The 17,790-nt window shown below is 39.5% G+C and overlaps 1 pseudogene across 1 annotated transcript; it reads right to left on the bottom strand.

Annotated features, from left to right (window-relative positions):
• Nucleotides 1-14,925: 14,925 nt before the first annotated feature.
• LOC101012434 lies at nucleotides 14,926-15,690 on the bottom strand (annotated as a pseudogene). The gene has a single exon (XR_160036.5). The product of XR_160036.5 is annotated as a glutathione S-transferase Mu 1 pseudogene (transcript).
• Nucleotides 15,691-17,790: the final 2,100 nt, after the last annotated feature.

The raw sequence follows: 17,790 nt of genomic DNA, 5'->3' as shown, positions 1-17,790 counted from the left end.
TAAAATGCTAGCACAGTCCTCCAGTTGTCTTATTTTTCCTCTCTGTTTTTCACCTGCTGGCCTTTTAGTTTTACTTTCTGAACTTCATTTTCTAATATGTGTATTGACTACTTTTATCTTTTTGGTTTTCAAGAGCTCTTGCTTGTTTGTGATTGTTCTTATTTGATGAGTACAATGTATTCTCTTTTGTCTCCCAGAATATTGTTGCACCTGTTTTCTGCTTCTTGCGTTGTTTGTTTTCACTGAGTTCTCTTTTTTCAGATTATTTGCTTTGATTTTTTAATTATTTGTGTCTCTTTCATTGTGGAGGTGCTTCTCAAAAGTTTGGTAGTATTTGACAGTTTATTTTTAAGAATGAGGCATGATCAGTGTTTGTTGAATGGTGGACTTTGCTGTGATGTGATTCAGTAAGGCCCATTTATTTCATTGAGAAGCCCCTAAATGTCATTAGCTATAAATTTTTTTCTCCTAAAGTAGTTTCTCTAGGGGAGAATCATGCAATCTTCTGGTGGGGAGAAAGCATACTGGGGGTTAGGAGGGCTGGAGGGATGGTTGGGGAAAGTGAGGGTTTATAAGGTTGGATGCCAGAGAAAAGAGGAGGGACTATTGTCACCGTGCTCACCTGTACCCTCCATTATGCCTACAGTTCTTGTGCCAGAACCTCTCTCCCTCTTTCAATTTCTCCAAGGAATAAACCTCCATTCTTTTGTAGGGTAATGGAGGCATAGTCACTTCACTGGATGAAGGAATGGAATAGACATGGAAATGTTCTTGATACAGCTTTTCAGGCAGTCTTCAATTCTCCTCATCCAAGGTTCACCTGATACATCCAATAAACTTTCTAGGGTTCTGTGGAATGAATCAACCCTCTTCTTATTGCTCTCTTCATCGGTAGACCTAGATTTTTGCTTTCTTCACTCTACCTAAGTCAGTTACCACTGGTCCTTCTATTTCCCACCTTCTAAAAATGTGGAGAATCTTCCATCCATTGTTGTCTCCTCTTTGATTCCCTTTGTACTGGTGAGTTCATGCCATGATAAATTCCTATTTTGTTATTTTGATAATGTTTCAAAGGGGAACAGAAGTAAAGATATGCATTGATCCACTTTGTTTAACTGGAATGTGAACAAAAATTTGAATCTGGATGAGAGAAGCAAAGTCCAAGATTGTCAAGATTGTAATTAGCATTCCAGCTGCCTGCCCTTATTCCTTTCCAAACCACACGTAAATAGCTCCTGGGTCTGAGTGCTGTGCACCTAAGTTTGTTTTGTAATCGGGAGAAAGACATGATCCTAAAGGAACAGTGTATGGGAAAATGTGAGGTAGCTACTCAGGGGAGGGTGTGAAGAGAAGCGATTCACATCCTATTTCTTTATATAATATGCAATATTATATCTCATCTGCACCACCCCACATGCCTTTGCAAGATGAATCTAAAAAAAAAAATGAAACAACTTCAAGTAGACCTAGTAGCAGAGACTGCCATATGGATTGGCTACAAATGACCTCCATTTCACCACTGAAAATCATAATTCAAATACAACATAAGATGCAAGGATGGATTTAATAGAAAATTCAGTCAGAAAACAGAAGTTAGTTTTCATATGTTCAGCAAGTCATGTTCAACACCTATTAGGTGCCAGACACCATTCTAAACACTTATTTCTTAGGTTTTTCTTGCTAAGTTATCATTGACATCCTCAACGGGAGAATATGTGTTTTTGACAGAAATGCAGACAAACCCAAGCTACAATGATGAAGTAGGGAACCTGTGGTTGACTTTCCACAGTAACAGAACTGGAGGGTGACTGTGAAGTATAATCTACCTAGGGTGTAATTGACTTATCTCACAGGGATTTACTAGTTTTACCATGTTTGCATGATAAAATATTACTTAGATATGTAAGAGAATTATATTTTATGATTCTATAACTAACTGGAAATTAATCAATTTGTCCAAATTAACAGTTTATTTATCACTGTTCACTTTGTGTGTGTGCACCCACAGCCAGAGTTCCGGTAAAATTTATTTCTCTTCTCAAGCAGTAACGTAGTACAAAAGGAAGATCCACTAGAGGATCCACCAGACCAAAGGGAAGAGAATTCATATATCACCCCGTACTCCAGTAAACCTTGATGGAGTTTCAGTTCAATATTGTGATACAGGAAGGGTGGAATATTTTCAATACAACTTCTTCACAGAGTTTATTGATGGTGGGAGGTAAGAGGGAAAGCGGATTGTGGAGCCTTCCTATCATTGAAGAAATGAAGGACATTATGGTGTGTATGGTAAGATCCAGTCCGTGTTTGCAGTGGGGGAAACATTCACGTATTTGTAGAGGTAGTCCAGCAGTACTTACACAAATGGTTAAGAGAGGTAATGGGAAATTTGCAGACTACCTTAGACCACTTGGTGACCACCTTCATTCCACCAAATATCAGAGAGGGCGATGATGTGGAGCAAAAACTAAAATACTGCTCATGACAGTGAAAGTTGGTACAACCATTTTGGAGGGCCATTTGGAGCTTCACCTCAGAATAATGCAAATTAAAACAGTGAGGAGATACCATTGTGCGTCCATCAGGTTGGAAACAATTTTAAAATCTTTGAATACTAAGTGTTGACAAACAGGTGGGAAAGTGGAAATGATACAGTGGAAATCCAGATGACCACTCTGAGGAGCATTTGGGCAGCAGTTAGACTTCTCAGAAATGGTCTGCGTCCAGAATCCTTGCCTCTGTGAGGCTGCCTGTTGTTGCCTGTACCAGTGAATGACATTGAGCATAGAACTGTTCAGGCATGTGCTTTTCACTCAAAATGTTTAGATGTCGCTTTGCTGTTTTAGGCGAATGTTCCTGTGCAGAAACCTCCAGCCCCGCTAATGAATTCCTTTTCCCTGCGCAGGTGGCTTGATCCTCTCTTTCGGGATACTTGTAGGAATCTTCTTTATCTTCAGCAGCTTCACTAGTATTCTTCTTGATACTGATTATTTTCTGTGTATTCCCCAAGACTCTCTGATGTGCAAATTGAAGTAATCATTGCGGTAATGCTTCCTCCTGTCACTGAATATGTCTTCGACTTGGTTTTCCATGTATGTTCTGTGCTTTTTTACTCTTCACACATTTTTTTGTTCTGTATTGTTTCCTCCTCAGTTTCTTTCCCCAGCGTTTCCAGCTCTTTGGGGGCCTTATTCTTTAGTTTTGTTATCTCGTCTTCCCTTTAATCTCTCAAGAGTGTGAAGGATATGGAATCTAACCAGTTCTTCTCTTTCAGGGGTAAGTTTGGATTCTTTACCAGTTCTGCACAGTTGGTTTTTGTTTTTTCCTTTTTAGGGGCCTGTGGAGGGGAGAGTAACAAATTTCTGCACGGGTCCTCCATTCAACTTGTTTTCCCCACCCATCTTTGACAAAGCAATCCTATCCTGGACTATTTGCCCCCAAGATAGTGTAGGCAAATTCTCCTTGACTCCAGGGAGTTTACCTGGGTAATAGTGGATCCTCCCCTTAGAAGGTGTGTTGAAGGGCGGACGTGAATGGGGCGTGGTTTTGCTCCATCCCTCACCTGCCTGGGGAGAGCAGGAAGGAATGAGAAGAGAGGATTGGGGCTTGTTGCAGATGAGTTAATAAAGCTTTGTCACCAATCTTTTTTTCTTTTCTTTTTTTTTTTTTTTTTTTTTTTTTTTGAGGCGGGTCATCTGTCACAGGCTGGAGTGCAGTGGGAGTGCGATCTCCCGGCTCACTGCAAGCTCCGCCAGGGTCCCCACCATTCTCCTGCCTCAGCCTCCTGAGTAGCTGGGACTACAGGCGCCTGCGCCCAGCTATTTTTTTTTTTTTTGTGTTTTAGTAGAGTTTTACCTGTGTGAGAGCCAGGATGGTCTTGATTTTCCTGACCTGGAGTGATCAGCCATGGCCTCCCAAAGTGCTGGGATTACAGGCATTGAGCCACCGGCGCCGAGCCTGTCACTATCTTGTAATGAGCTCTGAATCAAAAGCGCATTCTATTGAGTTAGGGGGGAAAGGGTCTCTCCCTATAGACAAACAGTTGAGGCAATGAGGCCCTCTTGAATTTCAAAGTGTTCCCCTGTTTCAGAGTAAACCGTCGAGCTGGTGTGGTGCACTTAGTGTGAAAGCGTTGGGTGTTTCAACTTTTAGTGTGATGTGGTCTAGTGTCCCTCCCTCCATGCAGAGATTTCATTTGCTGCTTTGAACAAAGACTTTCACTTTCCACCTGGCCCAAGGGAAAAAGAGGTAAATTCTGTGAGTTGTTCAAAATGAGGCTTATGATCTATTTATCTAAGGAGGGAGAGGCTTGAAGATAGTTTTCTGCATTTTGTTTGTCACCTAAATATCCAATCTTCGTACCAAAACGTCAGTGAAAATTTCCCTCAATACTGATTGCTCCACTGCACTTCCCTCTTGAGAGGAAGTCAAGAGCCTATTCCTTGTAGCTCTTCTAGTTGGGTAAAATTTGTGTCATATCTGACAATAGTTTCTGAAGTTTGTGGAATGAAATGGAGACCTTCGCATGGTTTCAACACTGACTGTATATTCTTTGTTCTTTTCACTTCATTTGGTACATTTGGCTCCATTTGGGGAAGAAAATTCTTTTGTGATCCTACATTCTAGCTGCCGTCTAAAGGTCTTTCCAAATTCATATTGTATTTATCTTCTCTTTTGCGAATGTGGTTAGTTGAGATTATTTGCATTGAAGTTCTTTATGGCAAATCATGCCTTCACATCTTTATTGGAATGTTTTCACCTGGTCTTAAAAAAGACCTTTCGTGGTCATCATTATTTCTATATACTCACCCCTACCAGCAGCCCACAGCCCCAAAGAAGATGGAAGATATGATCTTTTAAACAAAATACACTTGATTGTTTTAACTCTTGTGGAAAGAGTAAATATAATGATAACATACTTAGACAATTCTACCCAGGTTAATGAGTAGCATTATCTCACAGGCTATCTGTCCATTTTTAGTGTAAGTGTGATTTGGTGAGTGTGAACAAAGGTGAAGAAATTTAATAACTTCCATGATCTTATTAAGTTTTTTTTTTTTTTTTTTTTTTGAGACGGAGTCACACTCTGTCCCCCAGGCTGGAGTGCGGTGGCGTAATCTCGGCTCACTGCAACCTCTGACTCCCGGGTTCACGCCATTCCCCTGCCTCAGCCTCCCAAGTAGCTGAGACTACAGGCGCCTGCCACCACGCCCAGCTAATTTTTTTGTATTTTTAGTAGATATGGGGTTTCACCATGTTAGCCAGGATGGTCTCAATCTCCTGACCTCGTGATCCACCCACCTTGGCCTCCCAAAGTGCTGGGATTACAGGCATGAGCCACCGCGCCCGGCCGATCTTCTTAAGTTTTAACAGAGTCCTTTTTTAATCATCTACTTAGGTATACCCAACTTAAGCCCATACATAAAAATGGCCACTTGGGCACTTTTATTAATAGTCAAACACTAAAATTGTAATAAGGAAATCAGAAAAGGTCATTAACACATGATTTAAAGAAAAAAATACAAATGGCCATTTAAAATAATGTTTACCTCACTAGCTATCAAATACATTTAAATAAAAAATAGCATTCCATTAAAAAAAAAAAAAAAAGCCCAAGCCAGATGTAGAAGTGCACACTTGTAATCCCAGGTGCTGGAGGCTGATGCAGGAGGATTGCATAAACCCAGGAATTTAACACCAGCCTAAGCAATATAGCAAGACCCTATATCTAAAAAGAAAAAAAATATTAAGTCCAGAACTGGATGGCTTCACAACTGAATTCTACCAAACATTTAAAGAAGAACTGATTCTAATTGTTCTCAAACTCTTCCAAAAAAATTGAAAAGGAGAAAATACTTCCAAATGCATGTTATGAGACCATCATTATCCTAATAGCAAAACCAGACAAGCATGCTACAACACAAGAAAATTACAGACCAATATCCCTGATGAACATAGATGCAAAAATCTTCAACAAAATAATAGAAAACCCAATTCAACAGCACATTCAAAGGGTTATTCACCATGATAAAGTGGAATTTATCCCTGGGATGCAAGCGTGATTTGACATATGAAAATCAATAAATGTGATATATGATATCAACAGAATAAACATAGTCTTTTCATTAGATCATTTCAATAAATGCAGAAAAGCATTTGACAGGCTGGCTGTGGTGGCTCACTCCTGTAATCCCAGCAATTTGGGAGGCTGAGGCGGGTGGATCACTCAAAGTCAGGAGTTTTAGACCAACATAGTGAAAGCCCGTCTCTTCTGAAAGTAAAAAAATTAGCTGGATGTGGTGTCTTGCAACTGTAATCCCAGCTACCTGGGAGGCTGAGGTGGGAGAATTGCATGAACCCAGGAGACAGAGGTTGCAGTGAGCCAAGATCATGCCACTGCACTCCAGCTTGGGTGACAGGGCGAGACTCTGTCTCAATTTAAAAAAAAAAAAAAAAAAACCATTTGACAAAATTCAATATCCTTTCATGATGTTATGCATAGAAGGAATGTACCTCAACATAGTAAAGGCCATATATGAAAAGCCCACAGCTAACATCATACTCAATGCTGAAAAGTCAAAAACTGTTCTAAGATTAGGAACAAGACAAGGATGCTCACTCTATGCAACATAGTACTGGAAGTCCTAGCCAGAGCAATGTGGCGAGAGAAAGAAATAAAGGACCTCCAAATTAGGAAGAAAAAAAGGGAAATTATCTATTTGTTGATGACATAATCTGATATATAGAAAATCTAAAGACTCTACCAAAAAAAACTGTTACAACTGATGAATTCTGCAAATTGCAAGATGTAAACCCAACATACAAAAATCAGTAATATTTTTATACACAAACAACAAATTATTCAAAAAATAGGAAAACAATTCTATTTACAATAACATTTTTAAAAATAGGATAAAATAGTTAGGAGTAAATTTAATCAATGAGGCAAAAGACCTGTACACTAAAAATTATAAAACATTGATGAAGAAGTTGAAGATGAGATAAATAAATGGGATGATACCCTGTATTCGTGAATTGGAAGAATTAATATTGTTAAAATATCCACACTACCCAAAGCAATCTACAGATTCAATGCAATTTCTGTCAAATTCCAATGTCATTTTTCACAGAAATAGAAAAACAATCCAAAAATTTGTATGGAACTGCAAAGGACCCCTAATATCCAAAGTCACCTTGAGCAAAAAGAACAAATCTGAAGGCATCACTTTACCTTATTTGAAAATATATTACAAAACTATAGTAATCAAAACAGCATGGTAATGGCATAAAAACAGATACATAAACCAATGGAACAGGATAGAAAGTCCAAAAATAAATGCATGCAAATATGGTCAACCAGTTTTTGACAAGGGTGCCAAAAACACACAATAAGGAAAAGACAGTCTCTTCAGTAAATGGGGTTTGGAAAACTAGATATCCACATACAAAAGGATGAAAATGGACTCTTATCTCACACCATATACAAAAACCAATTCAAAATAGATTAAAAACTTAAATGTAAAACCTGAAACTGTAAATCTACTGGGAGAAAACATAGAGGTAAACCTCCATGATATTGGTTTAAGCAACAATTTCTTGGAGGACTCCAAAGTACAGGCAACAAAAGCAAAAATAGACAAATGGGATTGCACCAAACTAACAAGTTCCTGCATAGCAAAAGAAACAACAGAGTGAAAATACAGTCCACAGAATGGGAGAAAATATTTGCAAACTATACATCTTTAAGGGGCTAATCTCCAAAATATATAAGTAACTCAAACAACTCAATAGCTGGAAAACAAATAACCCAATTTGAAAATGGGAGAAACACCTGAACAGACATTTCTCAAAAGAAGACATACAAATGGCCAACAGGTCATAAAAAAATGCTCAACATCACTAATTGTCAGGGAAATGCAGATTAAAACCACAATGAGCTATCACTTCAAACCTGCTAAAATGGCTATTATCAAAAAAACGAAAAGTAAGTGTTGGTGAGGACATAAATAAATAGGAACCCTGGTACACTGTTGGTGAGAGTCTAAATTAGTACAGCCATCTGAAAAACAGTACAGAGGTTGCTCAGAAAATTAAAAACAGAATTACCGTATGATACATCAATCTACTCTGGGTATAGGGGATTGAAATAATTATTTCAAAGAAGTATCTATACCCCTATGTTCTTTGCAGCATTATTCACAGTAGCCAAGATATGAAATCAACCTAAGTGTCCATCAGCAAATGAATGAATAAGTAAAATGTGGTATGTATACCCAATGGAATGCTATTTAGGCTTTAAAAAGAAGGAAATTCTGTATAAAAACTCGGATGAACCTGGAGGACATTTCGCTAAGTGAAATCAGCCAGACACAGAAAGATAAATACTGCATGATTACACTTATATGTAGAATCTAAAAAAGTCTAACTCATAGTAGTAGAATGTAGAATGGTGGGTTACCTCAACCATGGATTGGATAAAGAAAATGCAGTCACATACACCATGGAATACTACACAGCCACAGAAAAAAAAAATCGTGTCCTTTGCAGCAGCATGGATGCAGCAAGAGGCCATTATCCTAAGCAAATTAACACAGGAACAGAAGACCAAATACCACGTGTTCTCACTTATAAGTGGGACCTAACTATTGGGTACTTGTGGACATAAAGATGGCAACAATAGACACTGGAGACTGCTGGGGGGAGGGAGGAAACTAGGAGTGGAAAAGTGAACCATTGGGTACTATGCCTAGTACCTGGGTGAGGGAATTATTTGTACCCCAAACCTCAGCGTCAGCAATATACCAAGGTAACAAACCTGTACATGTACCCAATGAATCTAAAATAAATGTTGAAAATACTTTAAAATAAATAAATAGAAATTTGATTTCACCTATGTGTAAAATTAAGTAAGGTTGCGTTTACATAACAAAGGAAATCTCGTTTAAAAAGTTCTCATCTAACTGACTATTTGATGCTGTTTAGAATGAATATTTAATTTTTAGTAAGTTGTTTTGCTATGATAGAGTCACGGATTTAGAAATTGGACCTTTTTAAGGAGTCTCGTCATAGAATAAAAGCCATTCTTCTTCGCATTGTTCTCACATATTACACAAAGCCTTAACCCTATGTCCAATTTTGTTATTAGATTAAATAAATTAATTAAACTATAATTTAAAAAGATGGATTACCAGGACTGGGGGTGAGGGGTGAATGGGGAAAGTTTAGACATTGGTCAAATGGTACAAAGTTTCAGTCAAACAGGGGGAATAAATTTTAGATATCTATTCTACATCATGGTAGCCATGGTTAATAATAACATACTGTATATTTCAAAATTGCTAAAAGATTAGATTTTAAATGTTCTCACCACAAACACACAAAAGATAAGTGATAGATATGTTAATTAGTTTGATTTAATCTTTCTACAATGTATGTATATCATCACATTGTACCCCGTAAATATCTACAATTATTATTTGTCAATAATAAAAAATTAGATATTATTATTTGCTTGTCAAATTGGCAGAGTTTTTTTAAATTTAATTTTAAATGTTGAGAAGAGTTTAACGAGATACTCTGATACAAATAAACGTGGACACAACCTTGATGAAATATAATTTGAAAATTCTTAGAAAGCTTTGCGGTTTTTGCTTTTTGTTTTTTGTTTTGTTTTGTTTTGTTTTTTTGAGACGGAGTCTCGCTCTGTCGCCCAGGCCGGAGTGCAGTGGCCGGATCTCAGCTCACTGCAAGCTCCGCCTCCCGGGTTTATGCCATTCTCCTGCCTCAGCCTCCTGAGTAGCTGGGACTACAGGCGCCCGCCACCTCGCCCAGCTAGTTTTTTGTATTTTTTTAGTAGAGACTGGGTTTCACCGTGTTGGCCAGGATGGTCTCGATCTCCTGACCTCGTGATCTGCCCGTCTCGGCCTCCCAAAGTGCTGGGATTATAGGCTTGAGCCATGGCACCCGGCCCATTTTTGCTTTTTGACCCAGACATTCTACTGCAAGGAAACCATCCAAGGTAATAATCAGTGAAGAATATAAGTATTATGTACAGGGGCACTTATTGCACTGTTATTCATAAGAAGAAAAAAATTTAAAACAACCCATTTTCAAATACTAAGGGAATGTCTAAATAAATTGTACTACTTAAGATGAAATGTCATATAATCGTTAAAATTGTGTTTTGGAAGAATTTTAGCAACATGGGAAAAGTAGAAGATGTACTGTTAAGTGATAGAAGCAGACCACTCTACGTAAGTTAAATAATGATGTGTCATGTGCACAAAATAAATCTGGAAAGAAATATACAAAAATATCAATGATACTATCTTGCTAATGGGATGACAGGTGATATTTTTATTTTTCTTAAAATTTCTCCACATTTTCCAAGTGTTTTTATAATAAGCATGCAGTATTTTATAATAAAGTATGTTATTTTATAATAAAGTGCATTATTTTATAATAAAATATGTTAAAATGTGTATTGTGTTTACATATGCTATACATAATATCTGTGTATCCACAGTACACTCTCAGCAGGATGAGGGCATGAGGACCTTATGTCATCCTTAAGATGACAGGTCAGGCCTTTCGTGATATGTTTGCTGTCTACCTTTGTAGTTCGACCGCTTACTCTTCTTAGAACCTTCCATTTCACTTAAGTCATGCTGAACGACTTGCAAGCTCCCCGCACACGCCATGTTTGTTCTTGTCTCAGCATCTCTACAGATGTTGTTGTTTTTTCTTCCTGGAATGCTCTGGGCTTGATTTCAGGAGCAGAGAAGTTCATTCCTTTGGAGAAAAGACTTGTAAGAACAAGAGAAGGACCTCAGTTCCGGGGGTTCTGGGGTACAAGGCAAAACATCAAGACAGGATGTCAGGCAGAGGGGAATAAGGTGGAACCCCAGTTATGAGAATCGCGTAACCAAGAAACACGTTAAATTAGGTGCTAGAAAACTTGATGCTGAGTTCTCTAATGCTAGACTAAAACCCTTTGGTTCCCACTCCCTGAAGATATTACCGACGCCCATATTTTAATCTAAAAACAAAATCAAATTCTAAAGCTAAATAAAAAATGAATTGCAATTATTGTACCATAGTTCATCTTCATGAGAAGGAGTGAGGGAGAATTTGTTTTATCCTTAACCCTTGCTGAATAATCATCTAGGTCAGCCTCTGTCAAGCTTCCTCTGTATACTAGCTTCTCAACCTGTTTCACATCATAGAGTTGATAGAAGTGATATCTTTATGGCACATAGGGGTAAATACAAGAGGCCCCCATGGACACAAATAATCACCCTTGGTTCTCTGTGGGCCCCAGTCCTGGCCAGCTCCCCTTAGGGCTAAAATGATCATTATCTCAACCTACCTGAGACGCATTCCCTGCACACCAACTCTGATCTACATCATTCCAGGCTGAGTTGAGTCTAGTCAGCTTGCAAATGTCCCCAGGAAAAGAGATTTCCTCCCTCTTCCTTAGGTAGTTTTTCTCCTTTGGCTGTTTCCTCAGATGTTGCCATCTGAATAGCAACCAGAGAATCCTCCTTTCAAACCACACACTAGTCTAGGCACCACTACCATTTTTAAGGACTTTATTTTAGTGTACACCCATGATTGCATTCTTTAAAGAAGCAATTTTCTGTTACTTTCTTTTGTACAATACCCTAACATTATGCTGTACCTTACATATGATGACCAGACCATGACTTGCATTTCAATAGATTGCTTAATACGCATCTTTTCTATCAAGAGTCAGCAAAATTCTGTAAGTGGAGACAGAAGTAAATCAGTTAGCAATCAGCCAACAGCTATTTTATTCCGGTTGTGTGAGGGGCCCTATAATAGATCCTTCAGGAAGGAAAAAGGAACAAAAGAAAGAGAAGATGTGAGGAGTTTCTGTTGACCACTGTCTTCTGGTGTCTTATGATGCATCACAAACAGACTTATTTCCACCTTTCTTATTCTCTGCAAAAATACCATCCCTAAAAATGTGCTGCTTAATTTTGGTGATCATATTTCAAAGGAATAATAGATATGGAAAAAGGCAATTTTATAAAAGTACCATCAACTGTTCCTTTTTAAGGGAACAGTTAAAATGCTACCTATTGCAAATTGCTCAGGCTTAATTTCATTTCACCAAGGATAGGAAAATGATCAAATATTTTTTGATTTGTTAATCTTGCTGATTAGCTGAACTGGTTCCTACCATGAGCAGCTAATGGGAAGAGGTGATATTCCAGACTATATAGATTCATTCTTTGTTCCTGTCCCTCCCACTTTTCCAGTGTAGAAGTGTTGGTGCACAAAACTGTGAAATCATTTACATTTTCCTTCTAGCTAATGCTTCCTTAAAATGGCACATGCATCCCTTGCTTTGGAAAGTAGTAGCTGCTGTGCCTTTTTCTAGCTCCCATTTTCCTTATAAATAATAATACTTAGTTCTAATGGCGATAGCAGCAACCTTAGAAGAGTTTCAACAACAAGACTTAGGCAGAAACTACTCTTCATTTAAAAAAGTTTTACTTGTCAAATAAAGATTGAATATATTCAACATGTCCAACATGACGATTTGATACACATACACACTGTATAATGATTACCACAATCAAATTAATGAATACGTCCACTACCACCCATCCTGCACGGTGGATCCCCAGAACTTGTTCATTTTAGCACGGAAAGTTTGTACTTTGATCAACATCTCTCCAGTTCCCGTACTCCTGCCCCTGGCAACCACCGTTCTACTCTCTGCTTCTATGAGTTCAGCCTTTTTCAGATTTCATGTATGTATTAGTCCGTTCTTGCACTGCTATAAAGAAATACCTAAAACTGGGTCATTCGTAAAGAAAAGAGGTTTCATTGGCTCATGATTCCGCAGACTCTACAGCGGGGGTGTCCAATCTTTTGGCTTCCCTGGGCCACATCGGAAGAAGAATTATCTTGGGCCACACATAAAATACACTAACACTAACTAACAATAGCTGATGAACTTAAAAAAAAAAAATTGCAAAAAAATCTCCTAATACGTGTGTGTGTGTGTGTGTATTATCTTAATTCTCAAAATATTCTTAAAAGGCAAACACAAGTATTAGTGTATTTTGCAGATGCAGAGATCGAAATTCACACACAGTAACTACATCATGAAGCCAGGTGCCAAATGCTAGAGGTCACATTCTGAAACACCTCTCAGCACCATCACACACTCAGATTATGTGCGTAGTTTCCTAGCTCTGAGAATAAAGTTCAAACTCCTCAATTCAGTATATAAGGCTTTAAAGCATGGTGTTTGATTACATGAATACGTTCTTTAGTGGTGATTTCTGAGATTTTGGTGCACTCATCACCTAAGCAGTGTACACTGTACCCAATGTGTAGTCTTTTATCCCGCACGCCCTTTCTCCCAAGTCCCCAAAGTCCACTGTATCATTCTTATGCTTTTGCATCCTCATAGCTTAGCTCTCACTTATGAGTGAGAACAAAGGATGTTTGTTTTTCCATTCCTGAGTTACTTTACTTAGAATAATGGTTTCCAATTCCATCCAGGTTGCTGCAAATGCCATTATTTCATTCCTTTTTAAGGCTGACTAGTAGTCCATGGTGTGTGTGTGTGTGTGTGTGTGTGTGTGTGTGTACACCATAATTTCTTTATCCACTCATTGTTCTTGCTGGAGTAAGGTGGTATCACATTGTGGTATCACATTTCCCTGATCATTAGTGATGCTGAGCAATTTTTCATGTTTGTTGGCCATTTGTATATCTTCTTTTGAGAATTGTCTGTTCATGTCCTTAGCCCACTTTTTTTTTTTTTTTTCTTGAGACAGAGTCTCCCTCTGTTGCCCAGGCTGGAGTGCAGTGGCGTGATCTCAGCTCACTGCAACCTCCACCTCCCGGGTTCAAGAGATTCTCCTGCTTCAGCCTCCCGAGTAGCTGGGACTACAGGCATGTGCCATCATGCCTGGCTAATTTTTTGTATTTTTAGTAGAGACGGGGTTTCACCGTGTTAGCCAGGATGGTCTCTATCTCCTGACCTTGAGATCCACCCGCCTCCAAATGCTGGGATTACAGGCATGAGCCACTGCGCCCAGCCTAGCCCACTTTTTGATGAGATTTTTTTTTTTTTTTTCTTACTGATATGTTTGAGCTCCTTGTAGATTCTGGATATTAGTTCTTTATGAGATGTATAGATTGCAAAGATTTTCTCCCACTCTGTGGGTTGTCTGTTTACTCTGCTGATTGTTTATTTTGCTGTGCAGAAGCTTTTTAGTTTAATTAAGTTCCATCTATTTTTCTTTGTTTTTGTTGCATTTGCTTTTGGGTTCTTGGTTATGAAGTCTTTGCCTAAGCCCATGTCTAACAGAGTTTTCCCAATGTTATCTTTTAGAGTTTTTATAGTTTTACGTCTTAGATTTAAGTCCTTGATCCATCTTGAGTTCAAAATCTCATAATATTTTAAGAAAGTTTACAAATTTGTGTTGGGCCACATTCAAAGCCATTCTGGGTCACATGCAGCCTGTGGGCCGTGGGTTGGACAAGCTTGCTCTACAGGAAGCATGGCTGGGGAGGCGTTAGAAAACTTAAAATCATGGCAGAAGGTGAAGAGGAAACAGCACATCTTCACATGGCCAGACAGGAGGAAGAGAGTGAAGGGGGAGGTACTACATACTTTTTTTTTTCATGGTTCAGGCTTTACTGGGCATCACACAGGGCTGGGGTAGGGACCCAGCAAAGGGAGCAGGGCATGCAGATGGTCTTTGATGACAGTGCTGGGGAGCTCAGGGATCAGTCCAGCTTTTCAAAGAAGAAACAAGCGCTGATAGGAAAAGCAGTCAGGTTGGTTTTAGTGCAGAAAAAGGGAGATGTTAGGAGGGGGACTTTGATGGAAGATAGTGGGAGCTGAAGCTTTAAAGAGCCTCGATGCAGGAGGGATCATGTTAGAAGAAAGGAAGCCAATGAGGCCTGGGGGAAAAAGAAGAGAGTGGAAAGAAGGAAAAAGGAAGAAGCCTGGTCCAGGGAGTCAGGCTGTTCTCCAGTGTTCTCCAGGCTCCCAGGCATAGCTGACTTCCCAAACAAAGGACCTTGGAGGCATTGGCTGGACTTCATGTAGGCAGAGATCTTTTTCAAACCCTCAAATCGGGAGATGAAGTCCTTCAGGTTTGGGAAGACATCCAGGCAGCTGGGCTCAAATATACAGTTCAGGTCAAGGATGTCATAGGCGAGGAAGTCCACAAAGGTGATTTCGTCTCCTGCAAACCATGGCCGCTTCCCCAGAAACTGCGAGTAGAGCGTTAGCTTTTCAGGGAGTTCCTCCAAGTACTTTGGCTTCACTTTCTCAAATTCTGGGATGTAGCAGATCATGGCCAGCTGCATCAGGTTGTGCATGGACTGGTTCTCCAAAATGTCCACACGAATCTTCTCCTCTTCTGTCTCCCCACACAAGTTGTGCTTGCGGGCAATGTGGCACAGGATGGCATTGCTCTGGGTGATCTTGTGAGCCCCATCGAACAAGTAGGGCAGATTGGGAAAGTCCAGGCCCAGCTGGAATTTTTCATGCAGCTACTGGCTTCTGTCATAGTTAGGAGAGTCCCCCATCATGTACTTCTTTTCCTTGTAGCTTGAGTCTGTATATTCCAAGAGCAGGCGGATGGCGTGTGCCAGCCCGTGGATGTCCCCATACCCCAGTGTCGTGGGCATGGTGCTGGTTGGTGCAGATTCTGCAGACCGGTACTACACACTTTTAAGCAACCAGATCTCATGAGAATGCACTCACTATCACGAGAACAGCAAGGGGGAAATCCGCCCCCATGATCAATCATCTCCGGCCAGCCCCTCCCCCAACACTGGGGATTACAATTCAACATGAGATTTGGGCAGGGACACAAATCCAAACCATATCAATGTATAAATGAGATCATACAATATGTGTCCTTCTGTGCCTGGCTGATTTCACTCAGCATAATGTCCTCCAGGTTCATCCATGTTGTTCCAAATGGCAGGATTTCCTTGCTTTTTATGGCTGAATAACTTTCGATTGTATGTATGTACCACATCTGTGAGGCTGGCTATTATCAAAAAGATAAGAGATAACAAGTATTGGCAAAGGGGTGGAGAAAAGGGAACCATTGTGCACTGTTGGTGGAATGTAAATTGGTATACCCATTATGGAAAATAGTATTAAGATTCCTTTAAAAATTAAAAATGGAACTACCTTATGATCCAGCATTCCCACTGCTGAGTACATATACAACAGGAATGAAATTAGTAGGTTGAAGTCCTATCTGTACTCTCATGTTCATTGCAGCATTATTCATAATAGCCGAGATATGGAGCCAAGACTGACCTAAGTATCTGTCTATGGAGGAATGGATAAAGAAAATGTGGCACAAACAACTTACTCTTTGTGCACCTTGTAGAACATCTAGACTTAGGACAGACAACTTTCCTATCATAACTTTTTAACAGAAACTAGTAATATATGGGATCTGTATTTTTTTCAGTACAGATAAGCTATGTTATTCGCCTTAGGTTTATAGGATGGGATGTGTAGACAGGCTTTTAGAAGCTGTTTTCTTTCATCTTAGTCAACATTCTTGCAGTTTGGGTACTTGCCCACAGATTAGAGGGGCCTTTTCTGGTTTTATAGGACAATCAGCTAAATTTTCCTAGCCAGTATGGAGAACTGAAGCAGGGACAGCCCACAGCCTAGTCAGCTATGTTTTCGCTTTTGGTTTTTGGTTTTTTGACACAGAGTTTCACTCTCTTTGCCCAGGCTGGAGGTGCAATGGTGCGATCTCAGCTTACTGCAGCCTCCGCCTCCTGGGTTCAAGCTATTCTCCTGCCTCAGTCTCCTGAGTAGCTGGGATTACAGGTGCCTGCCACCACAACTGGCTAATTATTTTTGTATTTTTAGTAGAGACAGGGTTTCACCATGTTGGCCAGGCTGTTCTCAAACTCCTGGCCTCAAGTGATCCACCCACCTCAGCCTCCCAAAGTGCTGGGATTACAGGCGTGAGCCACCACGCCCAGCCATTTTTTGTTATTTTTAATAATAGCTCAAGTACATCCAACAATTCCACTTCTAGGTATTTAGCCAAGATAAATGAAAACACGTCCATGTAAAAACTTGTACCTGAATGTGCGTACCAATCTTATTCATAGAAGTCAAAAAGTGGACACAACCCAAATGTCCAGCAATGGATGTATCAGTAAACAATATGCGGTCTATCCATACAATAAAATATTATCCAGCAATAAAAAAGAATGAAATACTAAAACATATTAGAACATGGATGAGCCTCCAAAACGTTATGCTAAGTGAGAGAAGCCAGTCACAAAACACCACATACTGCATGATTCCTTTTGTATGAAATGTCCAGAATAGGCAAATCTGTAGAGACAGAAAGTAGATTCATGGTAGCCATGGGCTGGGGGAGGCAAGGAGGGGAGGGAAAAGGGGAATGACTGTTAATGGGTATGGGGTTTCTTTTTGGGGTGATGAAAATGTTTTAAAGTAGATTGAGGTGATGCTTGCACAGTTCTGGATATACTGAAAGCCACAGAATTGTACACTGTAAATAGGTGCATTATATAACGTGCATTGTGTCTCCATAAAGCTGACGTTTAAAAAATAGCTCAATCATAATAACCATAAAGTGTGGGTTAGGAATATGACTTCCTTTCAAAGAGTACAGTATGGAAAGAGGGAAAAAAAGAATAACTTTATCATGAAGAAAGCTGACAAACACCCCCTTAGCCAGGTGGTCAAGGTTGATGAGGACAGCACTTATTCCTGTG

Source organism: Papio anubis, chromosome 2 (assembly GCF_008728515.1).
Source record: "Papio anubis isolate 15944 chromosome 2, Panubis1.0, whole genome shotgun sequence".
Lineage (NCBI taxonomy): Eukaryota > Metazoa > Chordata > Mammalia > Primates > Cercopithecidae > Papio > Papio anubis.
The sequence above is the reverse complement of the archived record's forward strand: the minus strand, read 5'-3'. Positions and strand labels throughout refer to the sequence as shown.